At 40.7% G+C, this 12,146-nt stretch overlaps 1 pseudogene; it reads right to left on the bottom strand.

Moving 5' to 3' along the window:
• LOC109475907 overlaps positions 1–10,223 on the bottom strand; it is a 20,617-nt pseudogene extending 10,394 nt beyond the window's left edge.
• Between the last annotated feature and the right edge of the window lie 1,923 nt (positions 10,224–12,146).

Genomic DNA, 12,146 nt, shown 5'->3' with positions numbered 1-12,146 from the left:
CGAAAGTTGCAGCTTTTTTTAAGCTTTTTTCGCAAATATGACTACAACTTGGTCTATTTCCAGATTGTTTTGTGCTGTTGTCATTGGTGTCAGGTTGTCTGTATAAGACTTGGAAAATAAATCTACTTTTGTGCCATCATGTATGTCTAAATCCTCTCATCCGTAATGTATACGGATGAGATGGTGGCAAGAACATCGTATGCCACGGGAGGTAGCATCTCCATTTGGTTGGAGTCCATTCTCAGGGTGTGAAACCCTGAACTCAGATGCGGATTTGACAAGGCTTCAGTAGGGAACGTGTTGATGCGGTTGTGCAATTTGAAACATGAATAAATTAATCAGTTCAACTGATTAATTTAGTCATGTTTCAAATTAGACTAAATTTTCGAAACAGAAATATGAAACATTTCCTGTAACTTACTGGTACATATAAAAGTTTAACATGTTTCTCGGTACTGCATATTTCAGTATCTGTAAACAGTGCGTAAATAAACATGCCGTAATACGTTACCTTTACAACTGTGAAATTCCTTCGTAAACCCTAAACGAGCCCCGCGGCACACGCTTCGCCAACCAAATATCCCCCTCCAGACAGTGTGCTAAATCGCGTCATAAAATAGTGCGAGACAAACAGGACGCGTCCACAGTAACGGTTCGCCGTATGTGTAGATAACTTTGTAGCAAGCTAAGACATGCTGGTATGAAGATACCAAGGTTTGGCTCTGATTTTGCTCTTTAAGAGTTTTGCGACACTCCAGATGTCTGCGCGGATGGATATGAATAGAATGCTGCGGTCGTCTGCAGATTGTAGCGTCAGTGCAGGGCGGCCATGGCGAGGTGAGGATCGATGTCCGTTTGTCTACAAAGTATTTTCCTCGAATGCATTTTATGGTTGTTGCGCAGTGTTTTGGGGTTTGTAGTTGCTACTGGTCAAGGGTTGTTCCTTTCGTAAGGGTCGTTTAGCCGAAGGCTGTGTCCGAAAATAGTTTAGAAAATATTCAACGGAGTGAGAAAATGTCATAGTAGCAAAAGAACAAGGATAGGTTTGCCCGACGCCCTCGCTACAGTGCTTGCATAGTAGCATGTGTTGCTTTTGTACTAGACTGGATAATGAGGCTGTGAATTACAGTGTATTTGTGGCGTTTTTCAGTGCTTGAACACGCCAGTTTCTGGGTCCATTGTGTTTACTAAATGAATAACAGCAGTGAGCACTGGGGGTAGTAGGTATTTTCATGACAACTGTATCCCACTTAACCCTCAACAGTACACCTTCCCGGACTGATTAATCTGTACACCTGGGGTCCGCGCGGACCCCAGAACAGTTTTATGCTATTTTTTAGAAATTATCAACATGCTACCAGCTCAATGGTTTTGCAAACTGATGTGGGAACCTCTGTGTCCACATTACATACAAAAAGCATACATTTTTAACTTTTTCTAATTTTTGGTGAAGGAAAGAAGACAAGAAGAAATACCCGATTTTTAAACCCATTTCAGACTGAAGGGGCTTTTGAGGCCCAACTTTGATCTCAGATAGCGGCTAAACGGCTTGCGCTAGAAGTATCAAATTTGGAGACCTTTCCTAAAATGTCTCTGGAAAAAAGTTCATATTAGTTTAATACTAGTAAGTTGATGTTTTTTTGTGTTGCCATGGCAACGGGCTATTTTTTTGAAAATAGAAGTAATTTTGGTTTAAACATAAAATATTTTCTGAGTTTTATATTAAATTACACTTCTTTTCCAACATTAATAACATCTTACATAATTAAATATAAGTTAAATCATTTAATATGCATAGAATATGCTAATTTGATGACGTCATTGGTCAAAATCCAATATGGCGGACTATATTATTAGCTCTGACGTCATGACGTCATAATTACACCAAAGTTATTAAAATTTAATTCTATTACTACACTATTCTCTGAAAACTTGGTAGACATACGATGAGTGCATAAAAACATATAAAAACGGAAATAAGGTAATGTATAAGAACGCCAGTGTATCCATTATGATCGAAAGTCGGCTGGGGTCCGCGCGGACCCCAAAAGAAAATGAGATATAATTTTTTTATAAATGGTAGAAACGGAGTTTTCTGCACTGTATTGAGAGACAACTTTGTGGGTAACAATTACTTAAAATTTCAGAAAAAAATCTTTAGAAACAAAAAAAAATATTACAGAATATATAGTGCTGGGGTCCGCGCGGACCCCAGGTGTACTGTTTAGGGTTAAACAAGTCGGGTGAGATTTTATATACAACTGTTGAAAAGTTGAACTTGCACTTGTATTTGACTGCGTTTGTATGGCTTCGCTTCGTTGTTTATACTTTGCACAAGTGTAAATAATACCTTCTAGGAGTTGTTCCTCTATTTCTGTATGTTTGTGACTCACCTGTAAATGATTTTTTCCTTTTTTGTTTTCAGGTCAACCTACTAGTATTAGTAAGGATTGTGACAAGTGGAGTCTGTGTGCGCCAGGCACATGGATTAATGAAAATACAAGCAGTTCTGCATTTTAATACAAGCGCCCGGACGACTCCAAACACATCTTGATTACATACTTTACATTGGTGACAAAATAGCAAATACTGACATGGAATGGTACAACATCCAGCATACTCAGTGTGTTAGCCAGCTAGTCTTAGAAGCTATCAAGCCTCTTGGAAACCCAGACTTCGGGGACTGTGCCTCTGGCGCAGTGGGGGCTTGTTTAGCTTAGTAAGGTTGGTTTGTTGGATGTTAATACGTTAGAAATAAAATCCTGTTTCCTGTGTAAAGGAAATATGAAAATCTGTTTTGAATTTCTTTTGTAACAGAATAGTCCAACGTGTAGCAATTGTTGAACAGATGTTTTAAAATGGTCCGGAAGACAATCACCAAGCATCTTTTTAGGAAAACATTTCTACAACATGGACTTAAAATTGAATACCTGGGTCTGTATGGCCAGATCTCCTGGCGGCAAGGGCATGGCGTGACTCAGAAGAACTATCAAAAAGGAACTAGATATTCTTATAAATGGCAACGTGGAAGCACAAAATGTTGCGATTTCTCACCAGAACAAAAAAATGTATGCACTACAGCTCCTATAGTGTATTATTGTTTTTGTTTTATTAACAATTTATCTGTTGATAGTTGTGCTATAAGTGACGATTCCCTTCACGTTTTTGGAAGAACGGGAACTGAATTCTTCCCCGGACAGCCTACCCAATCGATCGAGTCTCAATTTTCTGGCAGGTTTGTATTGCAAAGTCTCCTGCAATTTCTGCCGGCCGCGTCCAGTCGTTACCGGATGCCGAACCTTGTGTGTTTATCCAACCATGGCTGTCAGGTCCTTCTCGTCTTCTATCGTTGAAAATTTGCAAAAAGCACGTGCGACTAAGACGGGACCTTTCTTTTTCCTCTTGTTCTTCACATGATGTCACTTAAAGATAAAGGAGCGTGTTTTGTGGCTCTCCTTTACTTCTCTGGAAATCTCTTCGCTCCATTGCTGATCGCTGAAATTTCTTTCACTTTTTTTTCCACAATTTGCCCCAGAGGCATCGATCAAATGTAAACCTGATCGATTTTGGTAAGCGGCAAATGTAGCATGTTGAGGAGTCAACGTATTTGTCACGTGTTTGTTTGCGACAGTTGTAGCTGATCATCGCTATCATCGCTATCATCGCTATCACTGACAACCCTGAACCCTGTCATTGCCCTTCGCAGGGGACTTTGTGTGGCTAGTGTCTTTGTTGTGATTTAAGTTGTGTGGATCCTCTAGGTCGAAGTCCCAAAATGGTTTACGTTTTACCGTGACGTCACTTTCCTCTTTCGGTTTTGTCTTCTGATTTGCGCTTTACCTCTGCTCCCGTCTGACGTCAGATCTTCTGAATCGCTCTCAGTATGTTCTAGTGTCAAGAAATGTCAGCCACAAACGTTCATGAATGAGGCCCTTTTCGTATAGATGTGAGAGGCATTGCATTGAGCACTAAAAGGAGGCACAGACACTTCAATGCCCTTAATTTGCATTCAGTATGCATTCTTCTTAAAGGGAAAGTATGATATTGATGTCATATGAGATCAACAAAACATTCAACTTGTAGTATACAGAACAGCATGTGTAAACTGTTGCAATATTAATTTCAATCTATGCGTGGAATCTACTATACAAAATCTTACAAAATTATAACACTACAACACCATCAATTGCGTGTACCGTGACTATACGACTTTTCAACTTCCACCTTCCTGGTTACATAGCAACACTGATGTTTTCCCAGCCCTTCTCTCCTGTGCCTAGTATCGCTTCTCATGTCCCAATTTTCTTTGTTAAACCAGAATAGTTATTTTTTTTTAATTTTCAAATTTCTTCTTCCATCTAAACCAGCCAATGTACGATGTGTGATCATAGATTAACGGCATAGTATTCTCGCTGCCGGAAAACTTTAGACAAAAAGTTGCGGGATTCATTTGTATTTACTTTATGATTTACCGCAAAACAAGGCTCATGGAAGCCACTCAAATATTTTGGGTTAGTGTACAGCCACATGGTAGCTTGTTCCGAGCTGGCATTATACCTACTAAGATAACGTTTTCAATTTTAAACCTTTAATCTTTCTTTACTATTGTACTCGAGTCTCATGGGTCGTCCGTTCTTTGCTGTGTAGCGTGCGCTCTCGAAATCAGCCCACGCCTTGAAGATGCGGCCGTGCAGGTTCACATACTTGTTCCTCTGGTGTCGGCGGAGGAGCCCCTTGCCTACCATGAGGACCTGCGCCTTGACAATCAGCAAATAGAAGAGCAGCTTCCTCTTTCTTACCTTCTGGTTGAGCCGTCGATACCATCCCTCAACGTCACTGTTGGTCCTGACAGGACCCAGGTACGTATACGCTAGACGTACGTCGCCAGGGCCCCTGTTTACTCCCTTCGCTTTTATTCAGGCAATATTGCTTTTGACATTCTACATCTATTCCGTACTGGGCCATGCCCCAGGTGGGGCATCCCGCCCTGGGTTTTGACAGATGCAGTTAGTGGAGTGTAGTGATAAAAAAAAGAAAAAAAAAGTTAAATGACACTAACATTCTCTATATGACGCATCATATCGGAAGTATATATCCAGGCCCATGTGTCGGGCCAGTCCCATTCTGAAACTGTCTGTGGTTGGTGCGGAGACTATTGTGTGGGTAAGTTGTTCCATTCAACAATTGTGTGGGGAAGACACTACATCTATGTGTTATGCATAAATTATAATTCTTCTGCTGATGGGAAATACATAACATTTAACCTAGGATTACATATTTACGTCGATGAAGGTTAGACATCCAGGTAATACGATATGCCAAAAGACAGTTACTCAAGCAACTGGATATGATTTTGAAAACGTCAGACGTTTCAGCTAGTATCCACTAGCTTTCGTCAGTGACTGAGAGACCAGAGGGGAAAGCAGGTTTATATACACAACCTGTTGATTGATATGCAAATAAAGTGAAGACAAATTTTTGGAAGTCGAAAAAGGAACAAAAGTCAGACAAGTCAACACAAGATGATGCAAATTAGTCTGAAAGCTCCTGTTATACAGGACAGGAGCTTAAGTGTTGTCTGTCCTCGGGGCTGGGAGTGCCAAATCCCAAGTGCCGGAAAGATCGACCCGTAGCCCCCCTTTCCTGTTGAGGGTGGGGTTGTACATTCTTTCATATATTGCCTCTTTAACACATATTTAGTTGCTAGTAATTATTAGTCTGGATTTCTTTCAGTCCAGACAATCTCACCGCATAGCTCGTTGAAATACTCCCAAAATTTAACGTTTCTATATGTATCCCCAAAACACTTGCAAAATCACACATGCTGAACAGCAAATCACGCAAAAAGCTAACCAGGATTGGGGTCTCAAACATACGTCTAAATTGTGAGCTCTGCCTGCCTTTCTGGTCCCAGGTCCCACTGATAGAGGTCTTGGATGTATCTCCAGCTGGGCATAACTATATCCCGCCCAGCTCTCCCTATCTGCTGCAGCATGTCCTCCATGTTCTCAGAGGGACCATACATAACAATGTACCTCACATCTGGGAAATTCACACCCATACTGAATGTTGTGGTTGGGAATGTTTTCAACAACTTGAAATGGTGACGTAAGGATTACTTTTTTTTAAAACTCAAGACATCTTTTATTGACAAATGAAATATACAGTCAAATGATACATACTTACATGTGGTAACCTTTTAAGGAACATTCATTTTCAAATACTATCGTAATATTTCCATTGTATGTACCATACTTGTACTTCCAAATTGTAAACTTTCCAAGTAATATCAATACGTTAATATAATAATCAATATCGTGAAGTTTGTAACCGAGAATAACACCATGTACAGATAAGGATAACCTGTTTCCATATTTGATACAATAAAGCTTATCTACTTATAACCAACTGGCTTTTACAGTGTCACAATAATAAACCTGCATACCGTCTTTCAGTAGAATAGGCTCAAGCCTGGGTGGTCCCGGTCTTTCTTCTAGCTTTCACTTGAGACGTACATTATATTTGCCCAGGTCTTGTCCAGTCGGTTTTTCGCTTCCACTACTGCTTGTGGCAAGGAGTTCCAGTCCTTCACAGTTCTAACGCTGAATGACTGTCCTCTAACCCTGTTCTTAGCTAATGGTACTTTGAGTTTATGGTCCTCTTGTTAAGCTATCAGCTGACATAACTTCAAAAAGGTTTCTAGTGGAAGTCTCTCCAGCCCCCTTACAAGCTTGTAAAGTTGAATCATGTCACCGCGACGCTGTCTGTATTGCAGAGAAGGGAGTCTAAGGGCCTTTAATCTTTCCTGGTAAGTCATGTCTCTAAGGGTTGAAAGGAGTTTAGTCGCTCCTCTTTGGACTTTCTCCATCCGCTGTTGGTCCTGTTTAAAATGTGGCCCCCACACAACATTCGCGTACTCTAATTGCGGCCTTACCATAGCCTTGTACAGTAGTGGAACTGTCTGCAGATCAAGGTTGTAAAAAGTTTCTTTATAATAAAATCCCCAACATCTTTTCTAGTTACACTTGCTGCGTTAGCATGAAATTTTAACTTGTTGTCCACTCCCAAATCCCTTTCCTCTTCTGTTTCTTGTATTTCCTGAGCCCCCAAAGTGTACTTTGCCTTTATGTTGTTCCTTCCCAGGTGTAGTACTTTACATTTTCCTGCGTTAAAGGGTAACTGCCACTTGTTGGACCAGCCCTCTATCGCTTCCATGTCATGCTGCAGAGACTCTCTGTCCTCAGCTGTGCTGACGTTACGGTAAACTTTACTGTCATCAGCGAAAATGTTGATGCGACTTGTCACGGCCTCTGAAAGGTCGTTGATGAAAACTACAAACAAAACTGGCCCTAGAACACTTCCTTGGGGTATACCAGTCCTCACCTCGGCCCAAGAAGAGTATTCTCCATTCAGCACTACTCTTTGTCGCCTGTGTGAAAAAGAAATCATTTACCCAAAACCAGAGTTTTCCTGTTACTCCACAAGACTGCAACTTGTGGAGGAGGCGCTTGTGCGGAACGCTGTCAAAGGCTTTTGTAAAATCCAGGTACACGAAATCAACTGGCTCTCCTCCCTGTAGGATGTCAGTCCATTCTTCCATTACTACCAAGAGTTGTGTGGTGCACGAACGATCCGGTACAAATCCATGTCGTGCATCCGTAAAGTAGTTATTTTCCGTCATGTGCTGCACCAGAGAGGCTCTAATAAGCGACTCAAGTAGTTCCCGACGATAGAAGTGAGGCTGACAGGTCTATAGTTACCAGGCTGTTCCTTGCTGCCTTTCTTAAATATAGGTGTCGCATGTGCTTGTTTCCACGGATTTGGTAGCTTGGATTCTTCGAGGGATTTCTTTAAAATTGTTTCCCTTGGTTAACGGAGGTGCCCACTCAGATGCCAATAAAGGATAATCAGACGTAAGGATTACTTAATCATGAATGATTTAGATGGAATTATATGTCAATTAGCAATGGTGTTCAATTACTGCTGTCAGTGAAAGGCACTTGTTTCCCTTGATTACTATAAAGCTAATATATAATATTGAACTGGTTTTTTTGTACATTTCTGTAGATCACATCAAACACGCAATACATACAGGGCAAGGTATTTACCTGTATTGAATAAACTAGTAATAAATATTCTACTGTATACCTAATAGACAGATCTGTAAACGTAATGCTAGTACAACCCCAAGAAAGAGTCTAGTAGTATCAGGTTACCTACATCCAGAATATAATACACATCGAGGATAATACATACAACGCCAATAGTCTGTATGTATTATACAACCATGAATCCACAAGACATCCCTCAGTCCACCTGTAGCATCCTCAGCACCGCCCCCTCCCCCTGCACGCCAACATCAAGAATGTCGAATAGAACTGCCGGTTGCCTCTCGACCACCTTGAGGACAAGGGCCTGTAAAAAGGGTTATGGCGTGGACCAGGTCCTCAACAACAAATTCTGAGTCAATATCTGATACTGGCTACATGATTTACAACATGCTGGGGCGCCCCTAACACATCGGGCCATTGACATAACAGAAAGTAAGCAACTACAAGAAGTTGGTTAAAATCCGACACGGAAATTACAGATGATATTGGCCTCACCTGAATGCGCCCGTCGGGACTGAGAATACGACTGCTGATTTCCCCCGTAAAAGGATCAGCTACTTAGGAAACGCTGTACCCTGCCTGCATGTGATACCATACTCTCCTCTTGTCTTCTACTGAGAAGGTCGGAGGGAATCGACAATATTTTTCCCCTCATTTCTCCCTTTGAGTCGTTCGTGTAATGCGTCGTTCATGCGTTTTTATAGTTTAAAGTTTAACTGGACTTGTTTAGTTGGCATGGCCTCCTCCAACCAGGAAGTCGATTGCCTCCTTACATTCTCCAGGAGTTAACTTTTTTCAAACATACCTCAAGCTGAAACCTTGATACAGCTGTACAGATTTACTGGTTTCCATATAAATGATGCAATTCTAACATTTTATGAACTACAAATAGCTATTACAGCAAAACGGGCCAGTGTTAAATAATTCTTGCAAAAATTCAAAATAAAGTTTAGATATTAAGTCAATCAAATTCAACAAAGTACAGGTCAAATTTACTAGTTCTTAATTTTGAAATCATCAAACAGCTTGTTTAGTCGCTGACATGTAGCAATCTACATCCGTCAGTACTTTGTTTCCTGTTGGATGGAACCATCTCTACATTCTTCTACATGCGATCTATTATACACTTACTGTTGACCGGTCGACCACAAGTTTATCTGTCAGTTCTTACCATTTGTAGACACGGGGTATGCCTGTTTGTAAGAAACTAAGGCTCTACTGCTCTCTAGAGCAATAGCAATGTGCCGTCCCTCTGCAGCCTTTAATGCAACCACCACTTGTTGCTGGTTGTGGGTTGATGGGTTGCGGGTTTATGGGTTGCTGGTTGATGGGTAGCGGGTTGATGGGTTGCTGGTTGATGGGTAGCGGGTTGATGGGTTGCTGGTCGATGGGTTGCTGGTCGGCGGGTTGCTGGTTGACGGGTTGTGGGTTGCTGGTTGTGGGTTTATGGGTTGCTGGTTGACGGTTTGTGGGTTGATGGGTTGCTGGTTGTGGGTTGACTGGTTGTGGGTTGATGGGTTGCTGGTTGACGGGTTGTGGGTTGATGGGTTGCTGGTTGTGGGTTGACTGGTTGTGGGTTTATGGGTTGCTGGTTGATGGGTTGCTGGTTGTGGGTTGACTGGTTGGCGGGTTGATGGGTTGCGGGTTGCTGGTTGTGGGTTGCTGGTTGTGGGTTACTGGTTGATGGGTTGCTGGTTGTGGGTTACTGGTTGATAGGTTGCTGGTTGACGGGTTGCTGGTTGACCGGTTGCGGGATTTTGACCATTATCAGTTTGTAGTGGTCTCGTGTTCTGTCTCTGTTTTCAAACATTCCAAACTTAGTCGGGTCCAGCTCTTTGACAATGAGACAAGAAACTAGTTAATAACAGCTACGGAGAACAATCTAAGTTCCACCTGTGTTCCTAGTGTAGAACATGCTATGTCTCTGTACTGGAACATCCTGGACAGGTGCTTTGTGGTACATCAGCCAGCAGGTGAAGGAGGGCCACTGCAGGTAGCTTGTCAGCTGCCGGTGGAGCCCGATGGCAGCGGGATTCCTGCTACTGCCTGCTCCTCCGTGTAGACAGCTAGTGTTCGGTAGTTCCGAAGAACACCTTGGATGGCCTCCCCCATGCTTAGCCACCGGATTTCAAACACATGTTGAATTTGATATAATCTGCTCCAAGCACATCCACCTAAAATAATTCCATAATACATATGGTGCACGTATATCCAATCTCCAACGGTGCAGTTGTTTTGGTATTGTAGCATTGTTGATTTTTAAATTTCTGAAATGACTTGTGAGCTATTGAATGACAATTGAAGATATGTGTTGAGCCCATGTTATTGAGAAAGTGGAGTTATCTTTTAATAGTTGAGTGGATCTGTTCTGCTACCTGGCTACGCATTTCAGGTACAGAGCCTTATTTTCTGTATCTCTGGTCTTTGCTTCGTGTTGGTTTCGTGTAGTTGGTCATACAAACAATATCTGTTAAACTCTCCAGTGAAGTGCTGCATGTCGATAGTCTTCAAGGTTATGTTCAGCAATCCCATGGCATGTATTGTCCATGTCTCTGTACTAAGGGAATGTTACTGTGAGGTCTCCTTCCTCTGCTATGACTATGGCTTCTTCAATCGGTTCACACAGGCGGCCTTGGTGTGGTCTGAAAAAGACTGGTTGCCTTTTATTTATGTGAAGACACCATGTGGGAAATGTCACGTACATGTATTGTAACAGTGGGGGATATTTCATACTAAACAGTATATTCATATAATGTTTGGGTCCCTCCGCTCTCAGTGGAAACTTCACAGCATTGCCATAGGTCACCTAGTGAGGACAACACACAGTGAGGTGTCCGCCTACGATTTTCACGAAAAGAAATATTTTTGGTTAGGGACTTTAGAATTACCATTATACACTACCAAAAATGACATTTCTAGCATTCTTGTTTTTTCTTACAGTCAGAAAATATTTCTTCCCTGAAGCAAATTTTTCAGTATTTAAGAACGAAATTTTGTCCACGAATTAAGTAATTTTTTCTTGATAGACTTTTTCTTGCAGTAAGAATATTTTTCTTAGAGGTTTCTATATAAGTTATTGTTGGTTACTTCTAGAATCTTATTCTTACAGTAAGATTCGTGATGCAGACAATTGTTCTTATACAAAGACTGCAGTTCTCAATACAAGCCTAAAATTCTATAAATCTGGAAGTTATTTTATTCTTTCAAGATTTTAGTTCTTATCCCAAGAACACTACATTCTTATCTGCTAGAAATAGCTTCTTACTTCATCTCACACCCAGAATATATTTCTTCTGTCAAGACCAAAATTCTTGTGATACATAGAAATAGATTAAGATTCATGTTCTTGCATTGCACTAAAAGAATAATTTTTTTCTTGTGCAAAGAACTTTTTACTGTCAGCAAGAACCTTATTCGATGAACAAGAATCCACGTTTCCAGAAAATTCAAGAAACCCACGCCACGTTGTTCTTATTCTCAGAATTTATTTCTTAAAGCTAATAAACCATTAAGAATATTCTTCTCATGATAAGAATTACGGGTTCTTACAGGAAGAATCTCTGTCTCGTTCGCAGGAAAATATTTCTTGAACGAAGAGCTAACTGTTACACAAGAAAATATTTCTTGATCTAAGAGCTATTTGTTCTTATAGCAAGAAAACCATTCTGCCCACAAGAAAAGATGTCTTGAACTAAGAGCTAACTGTTCTTGTAGTAAGAAAACCATTCTGTAGACAAGAAAAGATTTCTTGAACTAAGAGTTAACTGTTCTTGTAATAAGAAAAATATTCTGTATATAAGAAAAGATTTCTTGAACTAAGATCTAACTGCTCTTGTAATAAGAACTATATTCTGTATATAAGAAAAGATTTCTTGAACTAAGATCTAACTGCTCTTGTAATAAGAAATCCATTTTGTAGACAAGAAAATAATTTCTTGAACGAAGAGCTAAATTATTCTTGTAGCAAGAAAATCATTCTGTATACGAGAAAACATTTCTTGAACTAAGAGCTAACTGTTCTTATAGTAAGAAAAC

Source organism: Branchiostoma belcheri, unplaced genomic scaffold (genome assembly GCF_001625305.1).
Source record: "Branchiostoma belcheri isolate BF01 breed outbred unplaced genomic scaffold, Haploidv18h27 scaffold351, whole genome shotgun sequence".
NCBI classification, from domain to species: Eukaryota; Metazoa; Chordata; class Leptocardii; order Amphioxiformes; family Branchiostomatidae; genus Branchiostoma; species Branchiostoma belcheri.
The sequence above is the reverse complement of the archived record's forward strand: the minus strand, read 5'-3'. Positions and strand labels throughout refer to the sequence as shown.